At 45.4% G+C, this 21,016-nt stretch overlaps 1 protein-coding gene across 4 annotated transcripts in view; it reads left to right on the top strand.

The window, feature by feature from the left end:
- The window catches only part of PAK5 (p21 (RAC1) activated kinase 5), a 162,207-nt gene that overhangs the window by 87,241 nt on the left and 53,950 nt on the right, over nucleotides 1–21,016 (top strand). Inside the window, exon 1 of one of the 4 annotated variants that reach the window (XM_021540281.2) lies at nucleotides 15,096–15,114. The exons of the other annotated variants lie outside the window; for them this stretch is intronic. The gene's annotated coding sequence lies outside the window, so the exon portion shown is untranslated. Of the gene's footprint in view, nucleotides 1–15,095; nucleotides 15,115–21,016 lie in introns of those variants that run through there. 4 annotated transcript variants of the gene reach the window in all.

The raw sequence follows: 21,016 nt of genomic DNA on the forward strand, positions 1-21,016 counted from the left end.
TGTATTTGGCATGAGCACTATTATCGGTCGTGATGGCTTTCCTAGCAGTAGTGTATGTGTTTGGGAAGACATTTTGAGGCTCTGTGCCAGTAAGAGCCAGCCTTGGAAGCAAACTGTGTGGGGATGGCTGAGAAAGCACGAAGGATGAGCCAGCATGTAGCAGGCTCTTGGGAGGGTGGGATGCAGGGACTGAGGGTCCTGCAGGGCTTGGGCACATTCTCTGCACAGTCATGGAGAGATTAAATGTTCAGCAGGTACTGGGCTATTTATCTGCTGCATGCACATGGGTGTTACAAAAAACAAGTGCTTGATGATCAAGACTGTTATCTTAGCTTTTACCAAAGATGTTGTAAAGATGCCAAGAGGGAAAGTGAAACCTGCCAAAATCACAAAGTAGCACTAGAAGTTGCTGACTTTTAATTTTGAGCCTTTGTGTATACAGGCAGCCCTATATTATTTGTGCTGTTTGATACACATGATTGAGCAGCAGCTGTTTCTGCATTTATGTCTCAGTACCTGGTGGTGCAAACTGGGAGTGTCTTGGCTGAGCAAGGCAGGAGTCCCCAGAATCTGAGAGTGTTCTTCAGGTCGGCTCCTGGATCTCTCAGCTCCCACAGTTAAGTGTTTTCCCAGTTGTGTGTTTCTAAAAGCCATGTTGGAAGATGTGGTGAAGTTTTAGTTCTTTTGGTGCAGTTTGAAAAGCAGAAGCTATGGTAGAGCTTGGTACTTTGCTGGGGACACCCAGTGCATTTTCTTGTAGTTCTGTGTTGACTCCAATTCTCCAAATACTTTCCTTTTTTTCAGACCTCAGGAGACTGCTGGACTGTGCCATGGGGGCCTGAAAATTCCCTCGTACATTTGAGAAAGGTGGTGGGATGGACACATCTTGGTTTTGAACTTGATCCATGTGTTGGTGTCTGGCTGGGTCTCAGTTCACTTCTATAACATACCTGGCAGTTTCAAAATTTCCCGAACTTTGCTCTTTCCCTTTAAACTTCTCCCTTCTAATGTTTTTGAATTTTGAAGCTTTATATAGGCTCCTTTTCCTCCCCCTCTCACCACTTGCTGCTTCTTCTCCTCCGCCCCAGTTACTAAAATCTCTCCCTGATGCATCACCGTCGGCAGCAGAGCTCTTCATTTGCAGGCTGAAAACAGAGCAGAGCACAATGGGGGAAGAAGAAATGACCCTGGATTCTCCTTAAGTTTTCAAGTGGTTGGAAGTTGTTTGCTGATCAAAGGTGGCACGCAGGAGTCTCTTCTCTGCTTTCTCCATCCTTTTTGTGGCAGTTTTCTCCCCATTCCCAGCTGGCAGGGCTCACCCCTTGAGCTCTGCAGGGCCTCTGCTAAAATGAGAGTGGCTTTGCATTTCCAGATAAAAAATGCTTCTTCTGAGTATCCTGGTGTGTAAATCCCAACTGTAAAATTCCTGCAGTCAGGGTTGGTAGGTGCTTTCCAGAAGATGGAAACCCCTTTGGTAGGGAAAATGAGGAATTTTGGAAAGAGGGGTGAAATGGAGAGAGGAGAAATGCCCGATGACAATGCTCAGCTGAATCAGCTGGTGAGAAAAAGTAATTTTGATTGCTGCAGTCATCAAACCATGACTTTGAGAAGTGTTATGAGCAGCACTTACATGGACAAAGTTTGTAGGTGGGTGAGGAACAGATCCTGTCCTTCCCTCTGGAGGTTCTGCAGCTGGAGAAAGCTGTGAGCAACCTGCCCTGGTCCTGCTGCAGCCCCTGAGCACAGAGGCCCCTGCAGCCAGGGTGAGTCTGACACTGGTCTGTGTTTGGAGAGATGATCAAAGCAAACAAAAATGTTTGGGCCATTGCCAAGTGGAAGTATTAGGAGTGACATGGTGAATTTGTTTTAATGTAATCTGGACTTAATCACTGGTTTAGACTGTACTGGAGGCTTTCAGCTCCAGTAAGGGGTTGGTTAGATAAATGTATTTATTTTCCTGCTATTCATTTTTCATGGATGAACATACCGGGGTAACTTAAAAGCATGTAGCAAAGAAGAAACAAGAAAAAGGGGACAAATTAAGTGACTGCTGCCAGATCAATTATTCTGTTACGTTTCAACTCATATTTTTAAACCTACAACTTTGAAAGAGAATGTTCAAAATTATCTTTGCAATGACCATCTTTCCATCTAATTTAAAGTCATTCAGCTTTACAAAAAGTAATTATGCTCCACACTAACAAATGAAAGGACATGGCAACATCAGAAAAACTGAATATTCAAGCAATCTTTCTTACATAAAATAGCCAACTAATCTCCCAGCTTCAGTCCTTGAGTGCTGTTGCAAATACCCTCCTAAAAGAGAACTTCATTCTTGGCACATTGGCAGTCTGGCTCTGTCCCTGATGGCTCCCTGTGTAGTCAGCCATGGTTTGGGGGTTAAGAAATACTTTTCTCTTATTTCTGTATCTCTTCTTGCACCTGGTGCAATTTTTTTGCCTTGTGACCAATGCAAGCAAAGTGCAGGGAATGAGGTTTCTGTCCTGCTTAATAAAAAAAAGGAAATCTCCAGACTTGCTGCTCTTCTGCTGCTATGGCCATCACCTTTGAGACCTTCTGAGGTTGTGGAGGAATCTAAATGTTTTGCAAGTCACTAACTAGTGCAGTGTTGCACTTGAAGTGGTTTGTTGATAGCCTAATTCTACTTATCATACAAAAAGAAAAGGAAAATAAAAAGTCCTGCTTGCAGAAGGACTCTGAGTAATAAGTTGCTGTCAAATGCCTAAAGTCCTGATACTGTGCCTTTCTCTTCTCAGATTTCTCAGTCCAACTCACTGTTCACTCAAAGCCCCCTTTAGCCTTACTGACCCTTCTATAAATTCAAAAATACCTCTTCTGCAATAAAGCATTTCTAATTCCTGATTGCTCTTAATGTTAAAAACATCTACAGAAAAAAAAAATCAGTGAGTCATCAGTGTCCTGTGCTGCCTTCAATAGGAGCATGATGCTGATGGATGGCTTTTATTTTTCCTGCTGGTAGAAGCAGGAGGTGGAGGTTGGTGCTTTCTTTCACTCTGCTCTAGGATCCACTTGGGATAATAAATCTATTTATGCTTTCCAGCGTAAATAGATTTTACATATTTTTTCTTCATGTCAGTATCTGCACATTTGCAGCTGTCTTTGCTGTAAGTGGAGTGTCTTAAATACTTGCTTCTAATTCTGTTAGCCCTAAACTGGTTTTGTCAATGTCTGCATTTGTGTGGCTGTTGGTGAGATGTTTTTGGGGGTGTCCAGGACCATCCAGTGCCCCCTCTTCTATACTCCCACACCTGCACCCCCCTCTGTGACATCTGTGCCCTGCTTGGGAGCACCATGCTCTGCCATTCCACGCACTGCCCAATGGCACTGGAGTCATCCGTATTTCATTCTCTTGGGAATACCTGCCTGTTATTACTGCCTGTACAAGCATTACAGTTATGTACAAGGATCAGCCACCTGGTCAATAGAAAAATTGCTGGTACAGCTAAACAAGCTGCAGCAAAGCCCCAGGGAGGCCCGGCAGGAGCCTGAACCTCAGCAGAGCACATCTGAATCATCCAGTTGTTTGCTGGTTTTGTTCCTCCTTTCCATCTCATAGCATTCCTTAATTTTATATTTTCATCCTAATTATTGCAGAACATAAGGTTGATGTTTATAGGGAGCTATTAATGAGGCTTTCAAGACTTCTTTCCTGATCCCCAAGTTACTTGAAGGATTGTTGTGTTTGCAAAGCTAACGTTGCTGTCCCTGCCCTGGGAGTGGCTTTGTGTTTCCCAGCACTGAATTTAAATTGACATTTCAAAAGAAATTTTGTGTGAGCAGCAGTCACTTCCAGTATCAGAAAAGTTCAGGCACCACAGCCACAGGCCATCAAGATAAGTGCCCAGTCCCTGGGAGTCTCTGGGGTTTTGTGTCCCTGCTGCCTGTGCAGGGAGCACAGGGGAGCTGGCGGATGGATCACAGCTGAGCTGGCACGTCTGCTATGCTGCCTGGAATTGGGAATGACATTGCAACTCACTGGGGTTGTGCTGCTACCATTAGCTCACTTACCTCTTCAATTCTGTTGTCTTGGACAGCCAGCTCTGTCCCTGTTCTGTGTTTCTGAATGATCACAGTGTTGCTAATCTTTTCCCTAAAAAGTTACGTGGTAGCTCTTCATCTGTAGCCAGTTGTAGCAATAAGCTGCTTTTCAACATTCCTGACCTTCACTGGGGTTTTGGGTGGTCTACCATTTATCCAAAAATATGTATCTGTTCAACCTTTGTCTGCTGTGCTATTTTCATATACCCCTCTTTCAGTGGGATTTTCCAAGGACTGTCTGTTTTTACACACCTTGCTAAATTCTTATCTTTGAAATTGCAAAATTTTGCAGCTTCCACCCCCAGAAGTAACGCTGCCCTGAGATATGCTTTCTGATTTTCCTTCTTTCCTGCTCCTAACACTTCCCTGTATTAATTTGCATTTTCCGAGACAGACGCTTGGCCCCAGTTTCCTTAGGGAATGCTGCCTTGGCAAGGCTTGATCTGCTCCAGGAGTCTGCTTGAGTCCGTTTTGCTGTGAACCTCTTCACTCCTCTGTGTTTAGAGCATTTCAGAGAATTTTACTGTGGTGGAGGAAACGCAGAGAATAGCCCAAATCTCACATCAGCCCTAAATTCTGCCTGCGGGCTCCTCTCCCTCCTTACACTGCTGTTGCCTGGGTGGACTGTAGCTACTGAGTCCTTCCATGGCATTTCCCAAATATGAGGTATCCCAAAGGATGCAGAAGACTGTCCCAGATTAACATGGTGGTTTTCTGAGGCTCACCTATTCAGAATATGTTTAAGCAAATGGAGTATTCATGATTCTAGATAAAATTAAGAGGGAGGAGGGAGTGGATTCACATTTTGAAAGCAAACATTTAAAACAGATGCAGCCTGCTGTGAAGGATCACATTGAATTGCATGACTTTTTAAAAGAAAAGAACATCCATTTGACTCAAGTCCTCAGTATGAAAGATTAGGAGTTAAGAGACATTTTTCACGCACTTTGAAAGTAAATGTATTTTAAATTTAATTCTTTGGTGCAGCTGCTGCTTTCTCTCTCTGGAAAGCCTTCCTTGTGCTTTGAGCGATATAAAGATGTGGGCTGGGTGCTAATCCAGTTTAAGATTCCAAACTTCCTTTCCACTCTTTGGAGCTTTTCCCACCACCACTTCTAGATAAATGTAGTACTGTCTTTTATTTTAACACAGGACTGATTTAGGGAGATTTGTTGGAGAGTCATCGACTTGGTGCAAGGAAAAGTCTGAATGTGAAGGTTTCATGTTATTTTGGAATAGATAAATCAATGTAAGATGGTATGAAATCAGCTGATTTCTCCTTTCCCTCCAGTATAAATAAATATGTAGTGGTGCCTACATTAAAAAAAAAAAAAAAAAAAAAAAAGCCAGAACAACTCAGGACCTGTTAAAGAGTCCCAGACCTGATGATGCTTTTGGGGCAGCCAGGAGCTGAGGCAGGATGCTCCTGCTCATCACTGATGGGTATTGTTGGAGTTACTGCTCCAGTTACTACTCACTTGGGGCTGCAGAATCACCCTGCAGAATGCCTTAGTCTGAAGAGGCTGGTGTGTTAGAAATGCCACAGATCTGGGGAATCTGGTGTTTCCAGAGCTCTGTTACCACCTGTGGACTGCAGGAGGAATTGCTGAGGGCACACACACCAAGTATCAGCACTGAGAGAGTTGGACTAAAGCAGCAGCAGGATTTTGCTGTCTCACTACCCTTGTTGTCCTGATCCAATCTGCTCCAGGGACTTCCCTCTCCTATCTCCAGGTAGAGCCTCCTCCTTTCCTGTTCCTCTACTCCTGAAGAAAGGGAGTGTGTTTTGTGAATTGAGTGTGCTGATCTAGAGCTCATTAATGCTGTTGTACCATTCTGAATACATCAGCTGTGCCCATAATACTCAGTCTGAAGCCATTATTCTCTAGAAGTGATCTTCCTATCTTCCTTTATTATTGTTAATATTATTATTAATTTTATACAGCCAGCACTGAGCACTTTTCCAATAGTAACTTTTATTTAGTGACTTAAGATTTATCCAACTCACAGATTCCCAGCGGATGTTCTGAGCTTGTTTCTTATTTAAAAACATCATCAAAATTCAAATCGGGAATTATCACAGTTCTGCAAATGACATTCACCCCTCTGCAGAAGGACCAGCATTAATCCTGTGTGCTGCAGCAATGGTATTTCAGGCCTTGTTTGAGGGCTTTAGTGGGCTTAAATCAGCCTTAGGCAAAGCACAAGCATCTGCAATAGTTAGGACTAACTTTGGGCAGCAAGTTTAAATGTGTCAGAGGGGCTGTATCAGGACATGGGTTCCCTTTATAGCCAGGGAGAAGACACAGTGCTCCACAAATTCTTCCTGCATCACTTGGTACTGGAGTTAGTGCCTACAGACAAAATCTTCACACAATCCTGTTCCTAAAGCTTTTGCCCTACTGCTAGAATCCTGGTCTTTGCTGGGAGCGGGGTAAGGTCCCCATTTCTGAGCTCTAAGGGAACTAATGGGGTGCTGGCAGAAGCAGCAGGACCTTTTTTAGGGGCACTTCCAGCTTCTGTTGAAATTCAGTTCAGGTCAGTCTGGTTCCTGTAGGGCTCTCTGGAAATCCCCACTGTAATATATTAATATATTTGCCTCCTTACTGGCTGTCATCAGCAGCCCATGCTGTTTGAGTTCCTAGAGCTCCCACAAAACCTGTTGTGCTGGGCCAGTGGGTGGGTTGGAGAGCTTCCACTCCTCCCTCCTTCCCTCCCTCCCATGCCTTTGTAGGGTAGAGTCTGCCCTTGGCATAGAAATTGTGAAGTGGGGCTCTGAGTGCAAGAGAATGTGATACACTTGTGTCTCCAACATCCTGCTGCTCAGAAAAACATAAACCCGAAGCAGATGTGTCATTAAATAATTTTGAATCATTGCAAACATTGCAGGAGCTCAGTACAAGCTTCCATAGCTTTAAGCCACCTCTGCAAAGCACTTTGCATCTGCCATAAAATTTGGATGAACTACTCTGGGTAAACTGTTCTACTGTTACCTGATAGCCACCTACCTTTCAGAGCTGAGACTTGCTGAGGGAAGATGGAAAGAGATTTCGGTGCATTGTGAGAGCTCAGAGTGACTGATGTGATTTCTTGGTCCCATAAAGCTGCTGCCCAACATCAGAGAATACCTCCCTTTAATTCAGAGACCAGCAAAGGAAGCTGTCTTGGATCTGAGATGAAAGCATATGATTATTTAATCACTGATTAGTTGGTGATAATGAGCAAGTATTTTGCAAAATGAGCACTTAAAGGGAGTCACTAAACATAGATCCTGGTGCTGCGGTGGTGGAGCTGAGCACAAAGTATGGCCCTGCTGTTCCCAAGAAAGGCTCATTGGATCACTGGTCCTTCACAGCAAAGCATTGGTGGCAAACCTGCTGCCCAAATTACCAAGCAAAAGGTGTGCCAGGGCCAGGGGGAGGATGGAGCTCCAAGGGTTTCTTAACACAAAACTGTCACTTCTTGTGCTTTGCTGAGCTTTTCCAGCAAGGGTATGTTCCCCTTTAATTGCTGGACTTCCGACAACGGCTTGACAGAAGAGCAGCCAAGCAAACTTGTTTTCCTTTGTTAGCTATTTTTATTTTACCTGGATCATTACTTATCAAAGAGCACTGCTATCACTTGAAATAAACATGTTTAAACATTAATAAGTAGCTTAAGAGATGCTCTTTTTCATGCTGTCTGGGAAAACATAGTTTGATTTTTGGAGGAGAAAAAATTAAGCGCAAATGTTTTTTCCCTCGTGTGTTTTAATATCCCTCAGCAATTACTTAGCAATTTTTAAAGCAAAGAAGGGAAATTGCTGTAATCAACTTGCTGCCCTTAACATTGCCGTGACAAAAGCCTGAGCGAGCCAGCAGTGTGACTGAGGAGAGGTTTGTGAGGGTACCTGGGTCTGCACACATCATGGTGGCACCCATATTTCCAAATGTCTTGGAAAGCTGGCTTTCAAAAGGAAGAATTCTTCCATTTCCTTGTGGCTGAGCAGGTGCCAGTATGTGGGTGCTGCTCCGTGTCCACGTGAGCCGCTGGGTTGGTGGCTCCACAGTGGTTCAGACAGCCAGGCCAGAAGGGACTGTGGAGTCATCCTGGTCCTCACCCTGGTGTTCCATGAGCTGCTCCCTTTCCTCCTGCTGCTCCCAGCACGGGGCACACTGTGCCTGACTGCCCTTCCCTGTGCAGGAGGAGGCCCAGCCTTCTCATGGTATCTCCCAGAATTTAGACGTTTTCTGCTCTATTTCATAGCTTGTTGGAGAGTTTAATGATTCATGCTATAAAAATACTTTCCTTATTGGCTTTTCCCTGTCTTCAGCTTCCAGCCAGTGATTTCCTTTCTTTGTTACTGCAGAGATAATAAAGCCTTTTTCTGGCACTGTGTTTTCTTTTGTGAAGGGGTTTTACGCTATAATCAAGTTACCTCTCAGACAAGCTGAACAGATTGAGTGCTACATTTTTCATTAAAAGACATTTTTCTCCCATCAGTAATTTTTACTGCATCTTTTTCAGTTTTTAACCTTGTTATGCCAAGGTTGACCCCAAAGCTGTTCCAGTGATACCTTGAGAGGCTGACCTGGAGCAGAGTAGACAGAGCTAAGAGAATAAAGTAGGTAGTTATTAAAAGGCCTTGAAGGATACACCTTGGGCAGTACAAGGCATCAGCAGGATCTATTCCATCAGCTGTGATGTGTGGGGGTGAAGTTGCCTCCTGGCTTGCACGTGTTGCATTTCTGGTTTATATGGACATAGCCTGAGTGGAATATCCCCTGTCACACAGGGAGGTTGTGCTCTGGTCTCCTGGATATTTTTACAGAGTCATTTTGTTGCTGTCTGCCGTGGATAGTTCTGTAGGTACCTCCAAAGTCCTTGTGGTGCCAAAGAGTTTTGTGTTTTCTTTGCTTTTTTTACAATTAAAAGAGGAATAAAGTTTGACAGGGCAGAGCTGTTCCTGGAGAAAGATGAGTTACAAACTTAATGAACACAGGTATTCCCTGTGCTTTCTTATTTGTCAGTTTTCTGGTTTGGCAGCTAAACTAAAGTTCAATTAAGTGTCTCTAATCCTGCTGCAGGGAGAGCTGGGGAACCATTTGTTATTTTAAATCTCTTTACTTTTCAAGTGTCAAATTCAATTAAGGGAGAATTTATACTTTCATAGGAGAAGGGCAGCAGCTATAGAAAACTCAAGGTCCCGAGTTATTCCAGGATCTGTAGAGGGATTTCATGCTTTCAGCAGAGCCATCTTCAGATGTTTTGACAGTAACTTCAGAGTTGTGGCAAATAAGTATTTGCTTATCTTAACTTTTGGGGTGTTTAATGTGCATATTTTCATACTTTGCAGCCAAGCTGCAACCACAGAGGGCAGAGCTCAGCAATATTCACCCTTCACCAGTGCTCTTAGCCTGTTTGCAGAAAGTTTTGTTTGCACAGGCTGCACATTGCCCCAGAACTGTTGAAATCAAAAGAGATTTTTCCAGGGAACACAGACACGTATGTAGGGGTTTTGCAGTTGGTTTTCTTTTGATTCCACTGCATCCCAGAAACATCACTTCTTTCCTTCAAAATCTCACTTCTGGCTATTTCCCTGGTTTTGGGAAGAGGGGAAAAAGGGCTTACTGTGCATCAGAGGATGTCATTGGTAAAGACTGTGGGGTGCTTTGGTCCCATGGGTCCTGTGAAAGTCTGAGACTGATGCTCTCATGGGCTCTGTCAGCCAGTGGTGCAAAACCAAGTTGCAGATGTTGCTTGAGTTCCTCTGAAGCCACCTCCTAACCAGGGGCTGGGGCATTTGTGTGGAGCTGCTGCATGTCCAGTGCCTGCAATTAGGAGCAGGAGACTTGCGGTGCAAAATACTGGTCTCAGGCTGTAAGAATATTCTTCTGGATAACCTGGTTAGCTTTCTTTGCAGCCCTTTGCAGTAAACTTTGGCCTTTTCAGTAGTCTCAGAGCAGGTGCCCTTTCTTTTGCTGTCTTGTCCCCTCCCCCCCCCCTCCAGTTAATGATAAAAAGTATTTTTAAGTACTATTTCACATAAATATTGGAGGCTGAGTGACTTAGAAGCCAGCTGGGAAGCTGAATATGTCATCTCTGGAGTAAAACATAGATTTAGGGAGTTTTCATGTTGCCATTTCTGGTGGGCCAGCAGATGGAACTGCCCACGAGGCTGTATTTATCCCTGCAAAGCCAGCTGCTGCAAAAGGCTGGGGCGAGGGTTGCTTTGGAGAAGCTTGTTGTTATAAAGAGAGTAATGTCCCTCTGTTTGGCTTAGCAGCATTCTGCAAATCAGTATTTGTTCTTGAGCTTGTATATGAATCCCACTTAGTTAATTTAGGCCGAAGCTGAAAATCTGTATTTGTTCTATGAAAAACAAAAAATGATCAGAGCAATTTGGGAAGAAAATGTGATTTCTGAGTTATCATCTGGTAAGATATCTGGTGGCATCCTAGAAATTAAAGGGGCTTTCCCCCTGGTGTGGATGTGATGCCATACCCTGCATTCTCCATAAAAGCACAAATGTGGTTATTACAGTGAGTGGCAATTGGCCTTTAGGCATTTGTCACTGATCCTGAGAGGTCTTGGAAAGGCAGTAGCCAAAAAATGTGGGGCCAAGGGCACCACAAACTGAGAAACAGTCAGAACAGTGTTAAAGCTTTGTGATATTCAGGATAAAGAAATTTAAAATAGTGGCACCAGTGGGTTCACTGTGCAGGTAGAAGAAGAAGACTAGGATGATAATCAAATATTTTTGGAAGGTCAGGAAGGCAGAAGAAGGAGGAGTCTTAAGTGCTGGGTGAAGCCCACGGCGTCCATGTGGGAGCTGCCAGCGGCACAGCGGGTGCTGGGTGGTGGCTGCTGCACAGAGACTCTGTAAATCCTGTGGAAATGAATATTTAATAGAGGAAAATGTGATTATATAGATGTGTAAATGCTGGTTTTATCTCCTTGCTGCCCTATAAATGGCTGGTAGCTATCAGCCCAAGAGGGCTTCAATAATTACGGCTTCACTGACTTGGCTGATAAGAAAAATCAGTTCCATTTGGATGATCTTATGCTTTCCTTAATGGGATGCACTGGAAGCATTAGCCCTATTTTAAGTATGCACCTACAAGAAAAAGGGACTTGCTTGGAATCCAGCTTTCCCCAAAAATGGAAAATTCTAAAATGCTGCTTAACTGTCTCTTCCTTGGCAGCCTGTGCTGTGGACACACAGCACTCTGTAAGAAAAATCACTTTTCCTAATGCCTACCAGCCTTTTTCCCAGCTGAACATCTTTGGTTTGGTTTGATTTTGCCTTGGCTTGTTTTGATTTTTTCCCCAGAGGAAAACGCCAAAGCAAACTTTTTGCAAAATTTGCATTGCTTCTGTCAGTATTTCACATTAAAAAGTTTGTTTCCATAGGAGTGCAAGGGAGACAGGTAGAAACCCAGGTGGAGCTGGAGTGCAATGTTATTTTCGGATGTATAGATCCATCCTCAGTCTTTACTTGGGAGCTGACACTGGAGTGAACTGAGGCTGATAACATCTGAAATCTTCAGAAAATGTTTTTATATCAACTTTCCCTGTGTTGTCTTGCTTCCTAGGGGCAGTATATAATTTGTTCTTGAACAGACTCTCTTGTTTAGACAAATTAGACCTTTTTAACACCATTTGTATTAACTGGCTTTGACTGCACTGTGTTAATTACAACAGGGATGGGGACATCATAATTGTAGAGAATTGTTCTCTAATTTAGGGAGAACAGGCAATACTCTGTGTCCAGCTTCCCAGCTTCCAGTTTCCCTGTGTTCAAATGTGGTACTCAATCCCTTAACATAGTCTTGGGGTGGCTGTAATTATGTGAATAACTGGGCGGGAAGGATTCCTAGCGCAGTACAAAAGCACTGAAGTCTTTGAGAAGACCCACCCAGGGTTCATCAGTCTTTGGTCCCCAGAAGGATCCCCTGTTTACCTTCTCTTTATTCTGTGGCTGTGATCTCCTTCCCTCTGTGCTGTGCAGAAGAGGAGAGGGGAGAGCTGTCTCCCAGGCCTCTGCTGAAGCTGAGAACACCCAGCCATGGTGGAGAGAGGGAGCCCTCCCAGCACACCTGATCCCAAGCCTGATGGAAATGTGCACAGGGACTGGGGTAAACCATGTGCAGCAGGACACTGATTTCCCAGAGCTTGACTGCATTATTGTGTGTTCTAAAATCTCTCTGGTGCTGCTAAAGCAATAGGTCTCCAATGCTGAAAGAATATATAATGCTGGCAGGGTAAGAAAGCACATTCCTCTTCAATGCAGAAATCTGGAACTTCGGCATCCCCTACATGTTGAGAGTGTTGGAGCCTTCTTGCAATCCATAAGAACTTCTTGGCTACACAATCGCCTTTTAAAATTTTTTAATACTTTTCCCACCATTTTCTGGCTTAACAGAATCAGAGAATCATCAAGGTTGGAAGAGACCTTTGAGGTCACCCAACTAGTCCAAACATCCACCTAGCACCACCATATTCAGCCCTAAACTACCAGACATATCCAGACGCTTCTTAAACACTTCACAGACTCTGCCACATCCTGGGTAACTTCTTCCAATGCCTGACCACTGTTCCAGGGAAAACATTTTTTCTGATTTCTAATGTGATTCTCCCCTGGTGCAATAAAAGGCCATTTCTTCTCATCCTTTCTCTTCAGACATGGTTGGAGAGACTGATCCCTACCTCACTACAGCCTCTATTCAGTAGCTGTGGAGAGCAGTGAGGCCCCTCCCTGAGCATCCTCTTCCCCAGACTGAACAAGCCCAGTTACCTCAACCCCTCCTCACAGGACTTACTCTCTAGACCCTTCTCTAGGGTTTCCTTTCTCTGCCCTTGCTCCAGCACCTCAATGCCCCTTTTTGAAAGAGGGACCCAAAACTGAACATAGCATTCAAAGTGTGACCTCCCGGTACTGAGTACAGGGGGACAGTCACTTCCCAGTCCTGCTGGCCACACTGTTCTTGAGAGAGGCCAAGATTGCTTTGGCCTTCTTGGCCACCTGGGCTCACATCCAGCTGCCTGTCAGGCAGCAAGCCCAGGTCACTCTGTGCTGAGCAGCTCTCAAGCCATTCTTCCCCAGCCCACATGGAGTTGTTGTGACCCAGGTGGCACTTGGCCTTGTTGAACCTCACACAGTTGTCCTTAGCCTTTTGATCCAGTCTGTTTAAATCTGCTTGATTTAGAGTTGTGGAGATCCCCCCCAGCCCAGCCTGACACCTTTCTCCACATCTTCCAATGTTGTATTTGTTCTCCCCTGCAAGCTGTAATGCAAGTAATGTAGTGCAAAGGGTTCATTCACTGCTGCTGTGCCAGAAGTAGTGATCCCCTTACCTGCCCTGCACCCATGGCTTGAAACCATCTTACCAGACTGTATCATGGCGCTTTAGAAAGTCAAATCTCTTTTTAGCCTGGCTTCCTAAGGAGGCTTAAGTGCTCATGCTCTGTTTATATCCTCATCCCTCCCCTGGAGAACTTTTGAACCTGTGAGCCCAGATCAGTCAAATTTATCAGCTGAAGGTGTTGGTGGTAGTAAGGTAGTAAGGCTGCAAGTTTTTTTTGGTTTTTTTTTTGGAGCTAGATAAATTGGTGACACTGAAAGAAAGCACTTATGTGTCAGCTCTGGGCTGATGAGACAGGAATTCCACAGAGGGGCTTGCAGGCACCCAGGCACACACCAGTGGGAATTGCTGGAGCAGCTCCTGCTGCAGAGGTGCCTTGGCAGTGCTGGGGCTCGCAGGGATCCCCCGTTCTGTTTCTGTGGGACTCACCCACATGAGAGGTGGTTTGGCTGTAAATATCTGCCTGTGCTGGAGGGGACCTCACCACAGCAAAGGAGCTTTTCTGCAGGGTTGCAAAATTTGGCAGTATTAGGGAGGAACAGAGCAAGACTTGCATTTTCATTTTTGCACTCTTAATCATCTGGGGAGATGATGAGGGTCATGATGATTTGGCTTTTTTTTTTTTTTTTTTTTTAAGATCTATGTCTCAAAGTGATGAAGAATCTCTGATTTTGGGGTTTATACACTTCTGACACTTGTGAAAATGTTGAATGAAGGCAAGCTACAGGGTCAGGCTCAGAAAAACTGATTAAAGCTGCATGTAATCATGCATGAGTGTATATCCATACACGCGTGTGCAGTTACGTGCATGTCTAGGTACATTTCCGTATTTGTGGGCACGTGGGATATTGTACCGTGTGCCCCTGACGGCAGGGTGAGATTCGGTATTCGTAACTTCAAGATTGAGAATACAGCGATGAAAGAAACCCCCCGTGGAGTCTCATCTCGGGGGTAGATGAGTACCGTCTGACAGCTAAACTAGCTCTTGTCACCATCCGTGCCGTGAGCTCCTCCAGGCTTTGCGCCTTTCTGCGGAGGACACGTGGGAGATCCCCGCGGGCTCACCTGAGCTGAGCTCAAAACAAACACATCCCTGGCTCGTATCCCCTGAGCGCGGAGCTCGTGTGATCCGAACTCTCCCAGCAGCAGCCGCAAGGAGATAAACGCTTCCAGGGAGCAGGGGATCACCGCGGGAGGAGGCACCGTTTCCCCGCCGTGCGTCTGTCAGGCAGCGCCCGCACGGAGGGAACCGGAGCGGCGCTGCCGCCGGGCCCGCCGTGAACCGAGCCCGCCCCGGCTCGGGAGCGGCGGGGCCCGCCGTGAACCGAGCCCGGCCCGGCTCGGGAGCGGCGGGGCCCGCCGTGAACCGAGCCCGGCCCGGCTCGGGAGCGGCGGGGCCCGTAGTGAACCGAGCCCGCCCCGGCTCGGGAGCGGCGGGGCCCGCCGTGAACCGAGCCCGGCCCGGCTCGGGAGCGGCGGGGCCCGCCGTGAACTGAACCCGCCCCGGCTCGGGGCACCGGGAGCGGCTGCAGCCGGGCTCAGAGGGGAGCAGAACGCTGCCGCCGCTGCCACTCGGGCTCGCTTTGGGGAATGCGCAGTTCCTTAGAGGAGGAGGATGTGCTGAGGGTGCTAAATCCGTTTCTTCTCCGAAAATGATTGCGTTTGAGACCGGAAGGTGGAACTGGAAATGGTTATTTGCTAAACTTAAATAGTTTTTTTTTTTCTTTTGTCTTATATTTGAAGTTTATACCCATGTCTTACAGTTTCAGTGGGTGTAAATTCTGTTGTTTCAAGTCAGTGTTTGAAGTGACAAAGGTTGTCTGATGTCAGTGTATAACTGTAAAAGTACTGTAGAAAAGATGACAAATTAACCTTTAATAAGTAGAACTACCACATTTTGTTTCTAATTTCTAGGACATGGCTCTGAGCCTACTGTAAATAATAATTTCTGGCAATTTAAATCACTGCTTTACTCAAGAAGAGTTAGAATACCCTAAAAGAAATGGCATGTAACATCAGCAAAAAGGCAGCAAGCGAATCTGTCCAGTGCCTCCATTCTTCTCTGGCTTTTTTAGCCTCTTGTCTCTTTTGGGATCTTTGAGCTAAGAGCTGAGGTTCCCTACATGTGCTTCTCTGGTACGTTCTACCAACCTCTTTATGATGACCTCTCATTGCAGTAGTCATCGGGGATATGTTGCATGACTCCAGCAAAATCTTTATCAGCAGTTTTGGTTTTTTTTATGTGCACATCACATTGTATCCTTGGCTTCCAAAGTGTTTTCTTACTTGCTGCAGGAATCTTGCTTTCATTCTTCTCTCTTCAATCTTCATGAAATTAATTAAACCCCAAAAATTTCCAATGTTTTTCTACCTGGAAAGTCTTTGAAGCTTGAATTTCCACTATCTTGCCTTTTCTGCTGTGCTCCTGGCAGCCTTTTGCTGAGAAGGGTGTGGGTCTTCAATATTGCATTTTCCTACTGGCACATATGCCAAACTTCAGTACTTTCATAAGCATGCTATTGACTCTGGGATCTTTTGCACTGGATTTCTCATTCTTCTCATACCATTGTTATTTTTGGCCTATTAACTCTGATAGGTGATTAAATTTAATTGTATGAAGTTGGATTTGATTATTTAACGTTAATTAAACCACTCTGTTTTTCCATTCTTTAAATCTCTTGAGAAGGAATTACATATTTCCTTTCTGGTGTAACCTACATTAGGAGAATTGGCTAGACTGTTTAAAACCCAGTAAGAGGGATAGAGCTTACTGGTTTCTTCAGGGGACTATTGGTAAGGCCTGATGTTCAAGTCCTGAGGCGGTGGAGACACTGGACAGTGTTTTGCCATAATAACAACTTCTAAGTAGAGCTGATTTCTCATTTTATTCTTTTTTTCCCTGTTTTTAAGAATTGCCTTCAAGCTGTGAAATTTCAGGAGTCTCTTTATAGCTCGTTCAGATTCTCTCTGTGTGAGATCTTGTCCACAAGTGTGGTATAAATCACAGATTAGGTAGTATGGCCTGTCTGAAACAATATTTTAAAATTACAGTCCTTCTTATTTTAACCAGGGGCTTCAGAGCTGACTGTTAATAAATATCTTGAACATATTTAATTTGGTACAAAATATAATGTTGACCTGGATTTACTTTGAAAGGATTGAACAGTTATGAGACTCAGATGTTCATCTGGGTTTTTTTATTTGATTTATGTATCTTCCTCTGTGGCACATTGTAGACAGTTCTTGCGAGATATTTCAACTCTTTATTTTAATTACTTTAACTGAGTGCTCGTACCACAGCTGTATATAGCACAAGCTGTGTTTCTGGTACCACTTCTTGAGTTTATTCTGCTAAATGTTTCCCAGGGGTTTTCTCTAATACTTGCATAAAATTCACTGCTTTTCAAACACTGCTGCCATAACTTCTCAGGCTCATGTATCTAAAGGAAACACATAGGAGGATTAAGTAGAATATTTCGTACCTGGACAGATACTACAGAGGTTCTCCCCTGAGCTTGTTTAGCCTGATTGTAAACCTGTTCTAAGTCTCCAATTTGCCCCAATGTGAGATAGCAAAGGGCTGCATCCTGTCGCAGATGGATATCCCATCCATCCTGCTGGACGGATGCTGGCACTGGGGTGTCTTCTGACACGTGCAGCACAGCTCTGCTGCTCCTAAAGCACTGCATGACACCTAGGAAAATGAGAAAGCAGTGGAAAATGCATGACTGGCTGGTTTGCCAGTTGAATAAGAAATGGTTTCTAGAGGCCGTGAATTATGCACAAAGTCACTTTTAATATTAATTTTATTGTTGCTTTATAAAGTGGCTCTAGCAGTGGCATTTTGAAAAGGTTCAAAATAGTGAGAACCTGCGGCAAAGGGCAGCTCCAAAAAAAGATTACTTTTCCAAGAAAACCAATGGCAAAACAAGCAACTTTTTGCCTCAGGGAAGAAAACTAGCCTTGCTCCTGCAAACTTTGCTACTTGCTTTGCTTTGAGCACAGTAATGGCTTCATTAACCCATGTAAGATCAAACAGCTGGAATAAAGTTGTGCCTGTGTGTTTAGGATCAGGGCTTAACTCCCCCTCAGCATCAGATATGATCTGTGCCTCCACCTCTTGGCTTGTGATTTCCCATGGAAATGGTCACATGAGGACAGGAGGAATCTCAAAGGTCTGAAATCAAGCCCAGGGTCCTACAGTGGTGTGGACAAATCCCTTCACCCTGCAGCTGAGTGGGGCTTGAGCCACTCAGTGTTTCTCTGCTCTGCCTTTTCCACATAGGCAGCGAGTGCTGCAGTGTAGGGCTACATGGGATGTGCAGCAGATGCAGCTCTTCCCCGGGAGCAGAACCTGCAGTCTGTGTAATAACTGGGATCACTTTGGCCCTTTGGCATCCATTAAATGAAATTCAGACAAAGCCCCTTGGAAGAATTAAATCAGCATAATTTCTTAAGTGCATTCGGGGTCAGTGGTGTTAAGATGCCTGGTTTAGGAATGTATTTTTAAAAATCCTCTGCAATACCAGCACATAACAAAGTAAAAGGTATTCTGGGCCAGATTTTGCAATTGAGCTTCAGTGATGTATAAAGCATTGTGTTGACTCCAGATCTTTTCCCTGTCAGCACAAGTGGTGTTTTTACCACGTGTTCAGAGTTTTTCCCTGTGTGTGGAAATACCATTGCTCATTGAATTTATTGTTGCTGATGGGACTGAATCATCTGCATAACTCCTCAAGGCAGGATGCCAAGAAGCAATCCATGGGGTCTCATCCTGCAGGATACAGAGAGCTCCTGATACCTGGCACAGGTCGGATGGGGGTGGGGATGGGTCTTAAACCTCCTGTTGGCTAACACCTTGGGGTCCACTGGCTGTGGTGCTGCTGGAAATACCTTCTCTTTCCACTGGCTTTGGCAGCAGGGAGGCATTCGTCACCATTTCTGGATCTGGGATTCTGAGCAACAAACCTGGGCAGGATGCACAGAGAAGGAAAGGAGAACCTGAGTTGTGCCGGCCCAGGTCTGTGTGCACATCTCAGTGTTTGGAGGAGGCACTGGGGGACACTGGTACAGGAGTGTTTAGAGGTGGTGGTTAAGGAGACTCCTAAAGATGCTCTGTTGAATCCTTGCCTGGAATAAGACCTTGCAAAGATTTAGTCCTGCTTCTTCTGCTCCAGCTGTTTTGCATGTTCTCCAAAACAGTATTTTTGACAAATATGCCATGTCCTTTTAGTTAAAAAGACATATTTCAGTTTTCATCTGACACATGGTTGGATGTTTCTTTTGGTCTCTCTTCACATCTTTTCCATTACTGCTTCTAATCATTCCTAGCAGAATGGATGGATTCCTTTCTCAGCCTTTCCTTCATGAGCTCCCAGGGGCCTTTGTCACGAGTTTTTCTTCCTTCACCACCTCTGTCCTTGCTTGCAGGGCACCCTCCTGCAAACCCCCTGGCTATGGGCCACCATGGGTGTTGTTCCTATGTTGAGAGGAATAATATTTAGCAGCAAGTAAAATGTTTGCTGCTGGAAAGCTACAGCATCTGCAACCCTCAGTTGTGTTTATGTTAGCAATTTCAGTATCTTTGCCATAATAACAGTAATTTAAGCATACTGTTGACCGGAGGGCAGTTAGGGGTTGTTGAATTTTGCATTTCCCTAATACTCACCACAAGCTGCCCCTGAGCCCCATTCTGATGGTATTTAGCGAGCTGTGGCTGAGCAGCTCCTTTGAAGTCGGAGGCAGCAGCAGGGTGTGGAGCCTGCAGAGTGCTGGGAGTGGCCCCGGCACCCAGCCACGGGCCCTGGTGCTGGAGGGGGTCACAGTGGGTTGGGGTTTTTTCCTTCTGCAGAGATTCCTTCAGAGCTGCTCTTCCTCGCAGCCTGATTTATGCCCTGGGATTGATGGAGCTGAAAAAATGATTGTAGAAGAGCTATCTGTTTTATTACACAGGGACCAATTTTCCCAAGCCAGAGGGCAAATCCTCTCTTCTCTACCTGTGCTCTAGTTGTGCAGCTGCTGCACATCCTCTTTGATAGTCTGAGAGCTTCAGATTAGGGGATTCAAGGGCCAGAGGAGTAATTTGTCCTCCTTTGGAGCCCAGGAGTGCAGTGGGTATTGCTGTGGTTTGCTGCTGGCTGTGACCTTGCTATGAGGGGGCCCTGTCCAGCAGAGCACAAGGGGAAGCAAATTTTTCAAAATGGGAATTGGAGGAATTTTGTTTTCACGCACATTTGCTAGGTGTTTGGTCTCAAAGCTTATTACTGGAGGGAAGCTGAGCCCTTACCTCCATCTCCATGAGCTACTTCAGTAGTCTGGGACCCACATCAGCACTGCCAGAGGTGCTGGCGTGAGTTGTGACAACAGGAGTTAAAAGCGTTGCCTGCTCCTCCTCTCTCCCAAGCATTCCTTAGCAGTAGGCTTGCACTGATGTTGCTGGGTGTCAGATCTGATCCACAAGACCTTCAGTGGTGCTGTCCAGCAAGCCAGAGGAGACCTGGCTGGGCTCTAGGATCCTGGCACTCTGCAATCAAGAAGTGCAGATTTCCACATCTGAACCAAGCCCATCCAGCCTGGAGCATTGCCAGCACCACAGAGTTGCTGTTTCCATGGAGGCAGCTGTGAAAGCAGATTTTTCCTTTTAAAGGAGAGCAGAGCATGGGACAAAGCACATGTACTCTAATGTGGTGGAAGTTCTTTACCAGAAGGTGAACTCCTTTAATGGCTTCTGCATAAATGAGATGTTCCTGAGGCCATGGATGGAGATGGGGTGTTACTGATCTCATAAAGTCTTGCTCCCATGAGAAAAGAGAGAGGGTTAAGAGCTGAGCCCAAAGGAGTTTAATGAATTTGTGAAGGGAACTGACATTCTGTGTCTAATTAACTCAATTCTGAGTGATCAGGGTGCTGGGAGAAATACAGAGGGCAGACCCAGGAGAGTGGGCCCGCAGCACCTGCCACAGTAATTGTGCCACCTTCCCTTCACCTCAAAGCTGACCAGAGCCTCCTCTCTTCCCTTTAAGAGCTGCTGGGCTGCCCTTCCTCTTCAGTACTGAATCAAGTCAAAGCTGCTCCCTGATACAGCTCCTTCTCAACTGGCCTCTCCTCCCTTTTCCATTTTTCTATTGCATCTGTCCCCTCTGGCTCAGCCTCCCCTCCACCAGGAGCCACTAATATCGATTTTTCTGTGCTGCTCTTATCTTCCCAGAGAAACCCAACATCATTCCTGTGTTTGTGCCTCCTGCCCTGTCCTCACTGCTCCTGCATTTCCCTCTTTCCTCCCACCCTGTTGGCCTGTGCTGGTTTCCCTGTAGGGATTGTCTGTTCCTTGCATCCTTACAGCAGGCACATGCACCAGGGCTGGGAGCACCCTCCCATGCAGTTGATGTCTGGGCAGGGAAATGGGAGATGGATGCTTTTGCTGCTTGGGGGATGTCACAGCACGGTGGGGACTCCTCACCTGCCCAGTGCAAAGAGCTTGGTGCTGGTGAAGCACTGGAACAAAGCTCTACAGGGCTGGCTCTGGAAGGGGTAATGCTGCTTTTCCTGTTTTGTGGCTCAGCAGGATGGGTAGAGTTTGACATGCAGAAGGG

The sequence above is a fragment of the Lonchura striata genome, chromosome 3 (assembly GCF_046129695.1).
Source record: "Lonchura striata isolate bLonStr1 chromosome 3, bLonStr1.mat, whole genome shotgun sequence".
Lineage (NCBI taxonomy): Eukaryota > Metazoa > Chordata > Aves > Passeriformes > Estrildidae > Lonchura > Lonchura striata.